Source organism: Eriocheir sinensis, chromosome 15 (assembly GCF_024679095.1).
Source record: "Eriocheir sinensis breed Jianghai 21 chromosome 15, ASM2467909v1, whole genome shotgun sequence".
In the NCBI taxonomy this organism is placed as follows: Eukaryota; Metazoa; Arthropoda; class Malacostraca; order Decapoda; family Varunidae; genus Eriocheir; species Eriocheir sinensis.
The window spans coordinates 14,004,710-14,019,956 of NC_066523.1; positions in this window are offsets into that span (position 1 = coordinate 14,004,710).

Consider the following 15,247-nt stretch of genomic DNA (forward strand, 5'->3'; position numbering starts at 1 on the left):
CTAATCCTACTTCTCCTCCTCCTCCCCCTCAATCTCTCCCTGCACTTCCCTTAAATCCTCGCCTTATCTCCTGTAGTTGGTAATAAAACTTAATCAGAACTTAATAATGTCTCTCTTCTTTCTGTAGGAGTCATCTCTGGACTTTAGAACCCTTAATGACGTTTCCTGTGTGTATATCTTGGATGATTCGTGTCTGACTTGTTGTAAAAGCCGTCCACTGTACTCAATTTCATAAACCTCATGTTTTTTAGACTTAGCCTGGGGTTTTTCTTTGGAACTTTACTTAATTTTCTGACCTTTTTTCTCGAACCGTGAAATATTTGAAAACATAATTGTTTAGCTCTGACATATATAAATTCTCGGTTAATCAATACCCCTATTTTATATTTGCGCTCTTTGAAGATTCTCAGGACCGTTTTCTTCAACATTTTCGGCGCCGAAGCACATACATTCTATAAGGCTTTCGTAAGAATTGTCGGCATTTTCCTGGTTAGTTCTATGAGCCTGGTGGTAGTCAGACAAAGCCTCTGTATCATGAAAGTGAACAAACACCCACGAGAACGAGCTTAACATATTGGCCCTGAGAAATAATTGATGTAAGAGCCGGAAGCATCTGGAAGTACCGTAATCAGTCTGTTGTCCCACCTGCCCTTGTAATAATCAACAGGGAAGATGCAACTATACACAGATCCCATCATAAGGAACTGCCATCCTATAGGCTGATCAATCTCTTTTTTTCCCTTTTTGAGTTCATTTAAGACTCTCTCCCCTCTTCCCCACTCGGCCTTAGCATATTATTCATGTGGGGGACTCAAATATATTCAAAATCCGTTTCGGTGGTTAGGAAATTTGATCAAGAGGAGCCATTTGCATAATCCTCTTCCCGTGACAAGGGGACGGGGAGAGACACGGTGGCGGCCGCGCCCAAGACACCTTCTTGTGCTACCTTGACTTCGTTATATATATAGATATAGATATAGATATAGATATAGATATAGATATATATAGATATAGATAGATATAGATATAGATATAGATATAGATTTTTTTTTTTCGCTGTTTTCTTCTTCAATATTGGGCTACTGGTTGTGCCTTATCCCTCATCATCAACATTTAAATCAACAGCATTACTGAAAACAAGAGGAGCAAACCAGTTAGAGCTGCTGTAGTAGTAGTAGTAGTAGTAGTTGTAGTTGTAGTTGTTGTTGTTGTTGTTGTTGTTGTTGCAGTGGTGGTGGTGGTGGCGGTGGTTGATAATTGTTACAACAACAACAACAACAACAACAACAACAACAACATAGCTTCCTCCCCTTCCTCTCGCCGACTACTCCATTCTCATTATACTTGCATCTTCCACACCCTCTTGTTCGCACGTACATACATATACATACATACATACGTACATACATACATACACACATACATACATACATACATACATACGTACATACACACATACATACAGGTAAACTAACACCCATCCATAATGTACACAAACAAAAAGATAACAGCCAGGCATCTATTTTTCTATATATATTTTTTTTTTTCAGAGTTTCACTTTTCATATTTTTCATTTTTTTTTTATTTTACATTTTTCGAGCTTTACAATTTCTTTTATTTTCTTTGCTTTAGTTTTTCCACATTTTTTGAGCTTTCATTTATATAATTTTAGAGTTCTATCTTTCATATTTCCCGTGTTTTAGTTTCCATACTTCCCGTGTTTTAGTTTCCATACTTCTCGTGTTTTAGTTTCCATACTTCTCGTGTTTTAGTTTCCATACTTCCAGTGTTTTAGTTTCCATACTTCTCGTGTTTTAGTTTCCATACTTCTCGTGTTTTAGTTTCCATACTTCCCGTGTTTTAGTTTCCATACTTCTCGTGTTTTAGTTTCCATACTTCCCGTGTTTTAGTTTCCATACTTCCCGTGTTTTAGTTTCCATACTTCTCGTGTTTTAGTTTCCATACTTCTCGTGTTTTAGTTTCCATACTTCCCGTGTTTTAGTTTCCATACTTCTCGTGTTTTAGTTTCCATACTTCTCGTGTTTTAGTTTCCATACTTCCCGTGTTTTAGTTTCCATACTTCCCGTGTTTTAGTTTCCATACTTCCCGTGTTTTAGTTTCCATACTTCTCGTGTTTTAGTTTCCATACTTCCCGTGTTTTAGTTTCCATACTTCCCGTGTTTTAGTTTCAATATTTCCCGTGTTTTAGTTTCCATACTTCCCGTGTTTTAGTTTCCATACTTCTCGTGTTTTAGTTTCCATACTTCCCGTGTTTTAGTTTCCATACTTCTCGTGTTTTAGTTTCCATACTTCCCGTGTTTTAGTTTCAATATTTCCCGTGTTTTAGTTTCCATACTTCCCGTGTTTTAGTTTCCATACTTCCCGTGTTTTAGTTTCCATACTTCCCGTGTTTTAGTTTCAATATTTCCCGTGTTTTAGTTTCAATATTTCCCGTGTTTTAGTTTCCATACTTCCCGTGTTTTAGTTTCCATACTTCCCGTGTTTTAGTTTCCATACTTCCCGTGTTTTAGTTTCCATACTTCCCGTGTTTTAGTTTCCATACTTCCCGTGTTTTAGTTTCCATACTTCCCGTGTTTTAGTTTCCATACTTCCCGTGTTTTAGTTTCCATACTTCCCGTGTTTTAGTTTCCATACTTCCCGTGTTTTAGTTTCCATACTTCCCGTGTTTTAGTTTCCATACTTCTCGTGTTTTAGTTTCCATACTTCCCGTGTTTTAGTTTCCATACTTCCCGTGTTTTAGTTTCCATACTTCCCGTGTTTTAGTTTCCATACTTCCCGTGTTTTAGTTTCAATATTTCCCGTGTTTTAGTTTCAATATTTCCCGTGTTTTAGTTTCCATACTTCTCGTGTTTTAGTTTCCATATTTCCCGTGTTTAAGTTTCTATATTTTCCGTGTTTTATTTCCCATATATCCCGTGTTTTAGTTTCCATATTTTCCGTGTTTTAGTTTCAATATTTCGCGTGTTTTAGTTTCCATATTTTCCGTGTTTTAGTTTCCATATTTCCCGTGTTTTAGTTTCCATATTTTCCGTGTTTTAGTTTCCATACTTCCCGTGTTTTAGTTTCCATACTTCCCGTGTTTTAGTTTCCATATTTCCCGTGTTTTAGTTTCCATATTTCCCGTGTTTTAGTTTCCATATTTCCCGTGTTTTAGTTTCCATATTTCCCGTGTTTTAGTTTCCATATTTCCCGTGTTTTAGTTTCCATATTTCCCGTGTTTTAGTTTCCATATTTCCCGTGTTTTAGTTTCAATATTTCCCGTGTTTTAGTTTCAATATTTCCCGTGTTTTAGTTTCCATATTTCCCGTGTTTTAGTTTCCATATTTCCCGTGTTTTAGTTTCCATATTTCCCGTGTTTTAGTTTCCAAATTTCCCGTGTTTTAGGTTCCATATTTCCCGTGTTTTAGTTTCCATATTTCCCGTGTTTTAGTTTCCATATTTCCCGTGTTTTAGTTTCCATATTTCCCGTGTTTTAGTTTCCATATTTCCCGTGTTTTAGTTTCCATATTTCCCGTGTTTTAGTTTCCATATTTCCCGTGTTTTAGTTTCCATATTTCCCGTGTTTTAGTTTCCATATTTTCCGTGTTTTAGTTTCCATATTTCCCGTGTTTTAGTTTCCATATTTTCCGTGTTTTAGTTTCCATATTTTCCGTGTTTTAGTTTCCATATTTCCCGTGTTTTAGTTTCCATATTTCCCGTGTTTTAGTTTCCATATTTTCCGTGTTTTAGTTTCCATATTCTGTGTTTTAGTTTCCATATTTTCCGTGTTTTAGTTTCCATATTTTTCGTGTTTTAGTTTCCATATTTCCCGTGTTTTAGTTTCCATACTTCCCGTGTTTTAGTTTCCATACTTCCCGTGTTTTAGTTTCCATACTTCCCGTGTTTTAGTTTCCATACTTCCCGTGTTTTAGTTTCCATACTTCTCGTGTTTTAGTTTCCATACTTCCCGTGTTTTAGTTTCAATATTTCCCGTGTTTTAGTTTCAATATTTCCCGTGTTTTAGTTTCCATACTTCTCGTGTTTTAGCTTCCATACTTCCCGTGTTTTAGTTTCCATACTTCCCGTGTTTTAGTTTCAATATTTCCCGTGTTTTAGTTTCAATATTTCCCGTGTTTTAGTTTCCATACTTCCCGTGTTTTAGTTTCCATACTTCCCGTGTTTTAGTTTCCATACTTCCCGTGTTTTAGTTTCCATACTTCCCGTGTTTTAGTTTCCATATTTCCCGTGTTTTAGTTTCCATACTTCCCGTGTTTTAGTTTCAATATTTCCCGTGTTTTAGTTTCCATACTTCCCGTGTTTTAGTTTCAATATTTCCCGTGTTTTAGTTTCCATACTTCCCGTGTTTTAGTTTCCATACTTCCCGTGTTTTAGTTTCCATATTTCCCGTGTTTTAGTTTCAATATTTCCCGTGTTTTAGTTTCAATATTTCCCGTGTTTTAGATTCAATACTTCTCGTGTTTTAGTTTAAATATTTACCGTGTTTAAGTTTATATATTTTCCGTGTTTTTGTTTCAATATTTCGCGTGTTTTATTTCCCATATATCCCGTGTTTTAGTTTCCATACTTCCCGTGTTTTAGTTTCCATACTTCCCGTGTTTTAGTTTCCATACTTCCCGTGTTTTAGTTTCAATATTTCCCGTGTTTTAGTTTCAATATTTCCCGTGTTTTAGTTTCCATACTTCCCGTGTTTTAGTTTCAATATTTCCCGTGTTTTAGTTTCAATATTTCCCGTGTTTTAGTTTCAATATTTCCCGTGTTTTAGTTTCCATACTTCCCGTGTTTTAGTTTCAATATTTCCCGTGTTTTAGTTTCCATACTTCTCGTGGTTTAGTTTCAATATTTCCCGTGTTTTAGTTTCCATACTTCCCGTGTTTTAGTTTGCATATTTCTCGTTTTTTAGTTTCAATATTTCTCGTGTTTTAGTTTCCATATTTCTCGTTTTTTAGTTTCCATATTTCCCGTGTTTAAGTTTCAATATTTCCCGTGTTTTAGTTTCCATACTTCTCGTGTTTTAGTTTCCATATTTCCCGTGTTTAAGTTTCCATATTTTCCGTGTTTTTGTTTCAATATTTCGCGTGTTTTAGTTTCAATATTTCGCGTGTTTTATTTCCCATATATCCCGTGTTTTAGTTTCCATACTTCTCGTGTTTTAGTTTCCATATTTCCCGTGTTTAAGTTTCCATATTTTCCGTGTTTTTGTTTCAATATTTCGCGTGTTTTATTTCCCATATATCCCGTGTTTTAGTTTCCATATTTTCCGTGTTTTAGTTTCAATATTTCGCGTGTTTTATTTCCCATATATCCCGTGTTTTAGTTTCCATATTTTCCGTGTTTTAGTTTCAATATTTCGCGTGTTTTAGTTTCCATATTTTCCGTGTTTTAGTTTCCATATTTCCCGTGTTTTAGTTTCCATATTTTCCGTGTTTTAGTTTCCATACTTCCCGTGTTTTAGTTTCCATATTTCCCGTGTTTTAGTTTCCATATTTCCCGTGTTTTAGTTTCCATATTTCCCGTGTTTTAGTTTCCATATTTCCCGTGTTTTAGTTTCCATATTTCCCGTGTTTTAGTTTCCATATTTCCCGTGTTTTAGTTTCCATATTTTCCGTGTTTTAGTTTCCATATTTTCCGTGTTTTAGTTTCCATATTTCCCGTGTTTTAGTTTCCATATTTCCCGTGTTTTAGTTTCCATATTTTCCGTGTTTTAGTTTCCATATTTTCCGTGTTTTAGTTTCCATATTTTCCGTGTTTTAGTTTCCATATTTTCCGTGTTTTAGTTTCCATATTTCCCGTGTTTTAGTTTCCATATTTTCCGTGTTTTAGTTTCAATATTTCCGTGTATTAGTTTACATATTTCCGTGTTTTAGTTTCCATATTTCCCGTGTTTTAGTTTCCATATTTCCCGTGTTTTAGTTTCAATATTTCCCGTGTTTTAGTTTCCATATTTCCCGTGTTTTAGTTTCCATATTTCCCGTGTTTTAGTTTCCATATTTCCCGTGTTTTAGTTATCATATTTTCCGTGTTTTAGTTTCCATATTTTCCGTGTTTTAGTTTCCATATTTTTCGTGTTTTAGTTTCCATATTTCCCGTGTTTTAGTTTCCATATTTCCCGTGTTTTAGTTTCCATATTTTCCGTGTTTTAGTTTCCATATTTTCCGTGTTTTAGTTTCCATATTTTCCTTGCTATAGTTTTCATACTCTCCTTGCTTTATTACGTTTCGCTCTTTCCTCCACAAAATCATTAGTCAGACAAGTACAAGGTTATGGGAGCATGAAAGCGCCTATGGAGTTCAACCTTTTTTTTAGGCGTCTTCCTCTGTCTATTTTTATGGGAACAAAACATTACAAGTATTCTTATATTATTATTATTATTTTTTTTTTTTATGCTCTTGGCTCTCCTCCTTGACGGTAAGAAAAAGGAGGGTACTATTATTTGACTGCTTTCCGTTTCACCTGAACATTACCTCATGAGCGCTAAGCTTTGTCCATTGTGTTGTGTTTTTTTATATTGTTTTCTGCCTGTGATGGGCATAAAATAAAGAACAACGGTGACGCTCCATGGCCGCTCAGATCAAAGGACAGACACTCCGGCAGGGATCATGGTAATGCCACGCTAAGTACCCCTTCACCCCGGCCACAGAGAAACACTTGATATAAAGTCAGATGAAAGCGAAAGGAATATTGAACGATACTCGCTTTGCAACGCAGGTAATAACGCTCAGCTACATTTGTGTCACCAATGCCTTGATTGCTCACTCGACCTGCTGGTGCTCATGACGCCACGATCAACAACTTGCACTCACCGACAAAGCGAGCCAAGCCCCCATAAACCCCAACCTTTCACTCATGCAAAATGCATGACAAAAGAGCATGACCCCAACCGGTAACCATAAACCCCATGAGATCCAACACCCAACCCCTCAACCTCGAAACCACAGCCTTCCAATACCAACAAAACCTAATCTCGAAACCCTTCACCCCTGACTCTTGACACCAACAAAACGTAGCTCCCATCCCATCACCTTCACTCCCAACCTTTGCCTGTCTGTTTATTTGCTTTCCATTATAGATGAAAGCAATGCTGCAATACGTGACGGAAGATGAATAGCGCGTAACATTGATTTCAGGTGGCGTTGAAATTGAGGTGGAAGGTGAAGTCAGCCGCCGCCTTGACGTTGCACCCAGAACTGAACGCCGCTGAGGAGGAGATCTGAGCCAGTCTGGGGTGAGCCTTGGGGAAAGGTGGAGCTAGACATCGACTGGGAAAGGCTTAGGGGAAGGAGATGAGTTATACGTTAGCTGGGGAAGTTCTGGGGGAAGGGATGAGATATTTTACGGAGGAAGTTATGATTTGGACGGTACGTGGGGGCATGCGGGCGATATCTTAATGCAGCCACATAATATCGGCACTAGCAAGTCACGAAATGCACGTAGCTGGCTTCCTCAGGCTTAGTGCGGCAAAAGTGATATCCCAGCAGTAAACGGATATGGATTTTCGAAACTACGACCGTGCGAGTATAATCATTACCGTGAATTTATCGGGGAATGATCTTGCTGACGTTGGAATATATGTATAATATATTCACTTGGCAGTTCAAGCCGTTCTTTGTGCTCTCAAAACAACGCAGAATAAGAAACGTGGTACAGGGGACACGGCGCCTTAGAGAAAGCGGTGAGGAACATAAATAACAGAGAAGAAGAGAGGAGAGGAAAGCAGGGAAGATAGCTAAAGGGAGGATACAAATTTTTAAAAAGGAAGAAAAATGACCAGATGTTCCAGAGAGCGAATGAGGAAGAGGAAGAGAACCAAGAAAGGACAAGATAAACAGAGAAGATGAAAGAGAAGGAGCAGAACCTTGTACCTCTATCACGTTAAATATTCTCCCTGCGTATCGAGGGCATCTACATTTTTTCCACGTTCCCCTCGCTGTGTGCTCGAGGACACAGGTGCTAAAAACCAACACCCTTGATGACACGGGTAACGCGCCGAGCCGAGGCATTCGTTACGCTCAACCTCTACTTTATCAGAGTTATTCCCTAATGGCGGGGAATTTCTTCTAAATGGTTCTGCATCTATTCCCCTCGTGTGCTGCATGAGAATTGGTAAATTATTGTCATTAGGGAACGAAAGGGAAAGAAGAGGATGGTAATGGGGAAACAGAAGGGAGAGATGAGAGGAAGGCGATAAACAGGGATGAGGAACGCTCAGAGAAACGTGAGAGCAGGACGAAGAGAGAAAATCTTACGGGAAGAGGGTGTAAAGAGACCAAACACAGACACCACTCACGCGCGCCGAACCCGAGATCTTTCCTCCTACAAAAACTTTAAAGTTCCCCCTAAAAGTCTTGCCAGTGTTCAACATGTAAAAAGGAATGTGTACTGGTTTAGCATGTCCGTCTGTCGCTGGTTGGGTTGTATAACACGGCAACACACACACACACACACACACACACACACACACACACACACACACACACACACACACACACACACACACACACACTACCATTAGTCTCCATGCAGCTTCGAGGAAACAATTACCAACACAGCCTCCCCAAGACCCCACCCCCACCCCCCTTCATCCGTCACCCCTCCCTCCCTCCCAATTTCCTTCCTTCCTTCCTTCCTTCCCTCACTCACTCGCATCAGTTAATGGAAGAAAAGAAAAGAAAACTTCCCCGCCGGAACACATGCCAATTATCGCGGACAATAACGAGCAATTACAGTCATTTCCAACAAATTCAGTTCCCTCGACGCTCCCATCACGGCCATGAGCAGGAGTGAATGGGACTCCGGACAGCACCCTCATCATCGCCGCCGCCTCCTCCGGTCCGTTTTATCTTTTTTACTAGCTCAGCAAGAAGATGCTGAACCCAAAATGACTGGGACGCGGTAAACTATTGGGTTATGTTCGCTTATTCCCATGTGCACCATTCCAATTACTACAGAAAAGTTTATAGTGTACAAAGAGTCAAATAGCCACACACAGAAAAAAACTACAGTTACCATGAAAGGAAAACGAAAATGGGGGGGAAATAATTCTCTGGAAAATTATGGAGCCAAGATGTAACAGTTAATAAACACGAAAATAAAGAACGATGATTTTCTCGACTCTCATGTTTGTACCTCACATCAGTTTTCGACAGCTTGTATTCTTCCCCTGATATGGGCACTGATTAGAAAGGTTCGTACAAAATGTCGAACATACAACGTCACTTTGATTACAGAAATAGCACTAGCCGCAGCCTAGTCCTTGCTGAATGCCGCCTCCCTGCATTAAAAACTGAAGTTGTAGTGTCTACGTGTCACTGCGCGGGCTGTCCCATTCATGCCTCCGTAAGCCAGAAAATGGGGAATGGCCTGCCGTCCATCTACTCTTTGCCTCCTGCTGACACTGTTGATTGTACTTTTGCCGCAACTGAACTCCATATAATCTCATGACTCTCAGTGCTGGAACCGGTTACATATTTGTAACCGCTAGGCTTTCTTCAGGGGCCGGGTGGTCGGCCCAAGCCCGTCATGGCGCAGGCAATTCTTTCCAACTTGCTCCTTCTCGCTGTTTATTTTGCAGTGCACCTTGGTGCACTGCAAAAAAGAAAAGAAAAGAATAGCTTCCAATAAAATACGTTTGATAATCTGTCGTTGGAAAATAAATTATTTATCCTCTGTAAACAAAAACGGGGATCCCTGTCCCTCTCGGGCCAACAGACTCCTTTTTGGTAAAACAGCGTCACAAGTCTTGCCGCCGGGTCATGCAAAATGGAGGTGTGTGTCGGTGAGACCTAATGCTTAGGGTCAAAGGAGCTGCCTCGTACAGGCCTACCGGCCTCTTGCAGACTCCTGCGTTCTTATGTTCTTCTTATGTTCTTATGTGACTTGCCCGGAACCCCCCCGAAGGACAGGCTTTCCTAGAAACACTGTGACGAACAAAGACCAAGAGACACTATTCTCGTTCCACTGAAGTGCAATTGAGTAACCCTTCCGCCTCGCCTCACAATGTTGATGTAAAATATACAGACATACAAGCTCAAGCGGAAAAGAATAGCTTCCATTAAAATATCCTTGATAATCTGTTGATGGGAAATGAATTATTTATCCTCTGTAAACAAAAATATAAAATGTCTACATATTCCGCTTATATCAGTGAGACAAAGGGAAACAAAACATTAATTCATATTTCATCTCACCCATAAAAAGCGTCGAGACACCTGATAGCGACGTTGCTGAAATACGTATATTTTTAATGTTTGTTGCAACCGTCTGCCGTTGTAACAATTAACAAACAACAATACTGCGGAGGGAGTCTGCGTTATTAACAATACACCGGATGTTATGCGAAGAATAAGGTGGGGAAGGAGTCATACGGAGTGTGTGGTTAGTGGCAGGTTATGTTGAGATGGGAGGGAGAGATGCAGGCATATTTGGGAAGCGGAGCAAAACCACAATAACGGAACATGTGGCGGCACCACAGTCAGACACGACCAACAGGGAGCGACAGGCGTGGACTTGGGCAACACAACACCTCCACATCGCCTACATGGACCTTCCCTCGTTAGGACACCTGACGCTGGGAAAGTCTTGTTGAAGCCACGCTCCATAAAGCTTACAGGTTCCGTCACATACGCATAAACAGCTTAGCAATCGCCTCTCCATCGTCAGGCGAACACGAGGCCATAAAGCTAACGTTTGTTCCTCGGACTGCTGACGTCCAATAAGCAACTTAGAGCTGTCCCTAGTGGTGGTGGACAGAGGCTGCCCCCATCACCACCACACAAACCATCCTCACGCTACTATTCCGCCCGCCCTCACCGCCAACACCAATTTACATATAAACTAACAAAGCCAAACTCCAGATTTCACCCTTAATTCAAGTTGTGTTCAGGGCGGGGTCAGGTACCGTCATGACCGCTCATCCCGATTTAAGGCCACCTTCTCTGACGAAGGTAGCGCGCGCGCGCACGCACGCACGCACGCACGCACATGCACACGCACACGCACACGCACACGCAACAAGAGAACTGCGCCTTGATAGTTTGCCCTTTACCGTTACTGCGACACAGGGTTGGCCGATTTAAATCAGTATTTGAAATCAAGATTTAAATCAAATGATTTTTTTTTAAATCATTGATTTAAATCTATATTTACTTCTGCCCAAACCAACATGGAATGTAAAGGAAAAATATAAAAACAAACACATACACCTGCTTTATATATTCCTGAGGAATAGAACACTAAAAGCTTCCTTTTACAATACAACAAAAAATTCCACATTTCATTAAAAAATTAAATCAAAGGGTTTTACTTGTAATGAACTGTACTTATTTCTGAGGAGTAGAATATTAAAGCACTTCCTTTTACAATACAGCATAACAAAAAATTCCACATGCTATTGAAAAAAGGAAATCAAAGAGGTTTACTTATAATGAACTGTACTTATTTCCTGAAGTAATGAATTTAAAAGAAAATTTACGGCCTGTATTTAAAACAAAAGCACATTAAATTTATGCTGTAAAAGCAGTCTTTGAAAAATAATGATACACTTCTTTGAAAGTAGTTCATAAAAATTCTTTGAAATCGAAATTCAAAATCTTTAAAAAATAAGGATTTTAATTCTTATGACAATAATTTTGGTTCTTTTCAGTCTTGCTACTATTACTTGTAACTCCAGTTTACACTGTTTGCATATAGCTCTTCATGCTTTCCCAGACTTTGAAGGAATTCTGTTAAAATGTTCCCACACTGGATCACTCTTCCTACCAGATACATTAATCCTTGTGGTCATTGACATCTCTACGCTCTTGCTGTTAGCTCAGGAATGAGTGGCTGACCTGTAACACCTAAACAGTCAAACTACTACACAGTGGCACAAGTCCGGCTATGTCCTTATATGATGTAAGAGAAACAGAACAGAGCCTGAGAGAGATGATACAATCCTGGTCAGTGGCTATATATATATATATATATATATATATATATATATATATATATATATATATATATATATATATATATATATATATATATATATATATATATATATATATATATATATATATATATATATATATATATATATATATATATATATATATATATATATATATATATATATATATATATATATATATATATATATATATATATATATATATATATATATATATATATATATATATATATATATATATATATATATATATATATATATATATATATATATATATATATATATATATATATATATATATATATATATATATATATATATATATAAAAACGTAAGGAGTCTGCAAGAGGCCGGTTGGTCTATACAAGGCAGCTCCTGCACACTCAACCCCACCTTACCTCACCATCCATGGCTTTATCTAACCTCTTCTTGAATGTATCTACTGTATTGGCACCCACAACATGGATCCCAAGCTTGTTCCATTCATCCACCACTCTATTGGTGAACCAATTCTTGCCTATGTCTTTGTTGAATCTGAATGTGTCTAACTTAAAACCATTGCCACGCGTCCTACCTGGCTCTTTCACTCTCAAAATTTTATTGACATCCCCTTTATTAAATCCCTTCATCCATTTATAAACTTCGATCAAGTCTCCTCACTCTCTCTCCTCTCTCTCTCTCTCTCTCTCTCTCTCTCTCTCTCTCTCTCTCTCTCTCTCTCTCTCTCTCTCTCTCTCTCTCTCTCTCTCTCTCTCTCTCTCTCTCTCTCTCTCTCTCTCTCTCTCTCTCTCTCTCTCTATCTCTCTCTCTCTCTCTCTATATATATATATATATATATATATATATATATATATATATATATATATATATATATATTTTATGGTGATGAATGTAAAAAAAAATCTGATTTAAATAAAAAAAATCTGATTTTTTTTTTTTTTTTTTTTTTTTTTTTTATAAAAAAAATCACCAACCCTGCTGCGACATGACGAGCTACACGGTCCGACACGACGAGGAAAACGGACTTCACGAGTGCAAGGTTCCCTGTCCTCACTTTTATGTCAGTCCAGAAGAATGTTCAGCTTCATCGTGTGGGAACCAAGACCTTGCAAAGGCTGGCCAGGTGACGCATTGTGAAGGCAGCTGTTCGAAGTGTTTAGTAATTTCAGCGGAAGTCTTTGCTTCACATAATTAACCTGAAATAAAGTAACTGATTTACCTGTGCAGTGGTTACTCTCATGACCAATTTTGTTCTTTTTTTTCGAGACTGTACTTAACCCTTCCTCCTCCTTCCATCATCTAAACGGGAACACTGCTACAGAAGGAGAATAAGAAGAAAAGAAGAAAAAGGTAACGATGACAACGACGAAGACGATGACGAAAAATAGGGCGGGAACAAAGACGACAACTCTTAATAAAAAATGAAGTGCGTCACATAAATAGAACAACAAATACTCTCCGGGGCATTAGCGTGCTAAATAAATGATGAGCAAATACTTGTACGCCGCGAGGCCATCGATCAGACTGCGGACACCAAAGCCAGCAGGAGCACGCGGACAAACCCAGCAGGTCGCAGCTCAGCAGTGTCGCCGTTATATGCCGGGCACACAAACACTCAACATTCCTATATTTGGGGAGTTCAAATGGTAGGCCAGGCACTATAATTCTTGACAATCATATATTCTGAAGGCCCTAGCACTGTTCAAAGGTACACATTTCATCTTGGACCGTGACATGTACTTCAGAAGTGTGTGTGTGTGTGTGTGTGTGTGTGTGTGTGTGTGTGTGTGTGTGTGTGTGTGTGTGTGTGTGTGTGTGTGTGTGTGTGAAAGTCGAGGGCGTCAAAGAGGCTCTAAATCCCCTGAACGGCGTCAAATCTTTTTACCATTACTCCTGCGGCGTTTCCCTGTCTTTGTGTGGCGCGGCGAGAAATGGAAGGATTACCGTGCATGTTTTCCAATCATTTTGAGCAATTTTATTAATAATTTTAGTGTCTGGCAACACACTGAGCACCGTCTGCTTTTCTCGGCAGGTCAGTATAGGGTGGTGAAGGGCCCAGCAGGCAGTCGCCGGCCAGCCGGGGCGGCAACACGGCGGAGCTGTCCCAGGCTGGCTCTGGCAGGCGCCGCTTTGATGGTTCTCATATTAGAGCTTTCGGTCTTTAACGTCACAAACATTTTTATTTTTCCGAATAACACGAGATAAAATTCAATTTAGTTAGTGCAGGATTTCATTTCGCGATCAAAGCCATATCAAATGGTATGTATGACTCAGCCGAGCGTCCCCGCCCGCGTGCACACTCCACGTCCGCTCAGCCCCGCCCCGCCCCGCCCCAACCCCGCCCCGCCCCCTCAAACACTGCTGCCCCTGCACCGGCAATCTGTTCAAACCTTCCTTAAAATAATAAAATTCATGTTGAAATCTTCACGAACTCCCTTTATGAATAAAAGTAATTTTCATGCAGAAAATCAAATAATTTTGAGGCTTGCCTCCAGTCCTCTTCAGCACCGAAGAGTCCTGTTGAAAAAAAAAAAAACGAGATAATTTTATAAACTCGAAGAATTCAAAGTCAATTTTTTTTTCAAGTACAGAAGACAGATGACGCGCTGCTAAATTAGAAAAAAAAGAAAGAGGAAAATGCAAAAGACAATTATCAAATTCAGTTTCCAATAATGACGAGTATTGTGGCCATATGCTTACAGTTCAGTAAAGACTGTAGCATATTACCTCAGCTAACACTCTTAGGCCATCTAGACCAATGAAAACAACGAAGTTTTGGGTGAAGGGGATAAATATATCAAGTGAATGTCTTGTAATCAGACATGGGCTGACAACAAATAAGGTCATACAAAGTTTTCAACAAACAATAAATGAATACATAAACGGGGTTTTATGCGCTTGGGCAACGTATGCAGTGTACTGAACGAAGTTCCATGTTCAAACCGTCTAAAAGCACCAGCCATTGATTTATAGGGTCGCGTTAATATGCAGTGGCAAATACTTTGTTGCGTAACGCTTAGCCACCAACGGTTCGCGTTACGATGACCCACCATCTTGCTCTGCGGTCGCCAAAACAATTCCGCTATGGTGACAAACACAATGATAAAAAGATACTATATTTGTACCTGAATTATATTCCTGAAAGTGTATTTGTTTGTAGATCTCTGAACGTTATTGCGTTTCTGTCATGTTGCTGCAACCATAATGCAAACATTGTGTAAAGACCGAACCATCCCACCGATATACAACAAATATTGGCGGTGGAATGTTGAAGTCTATTTG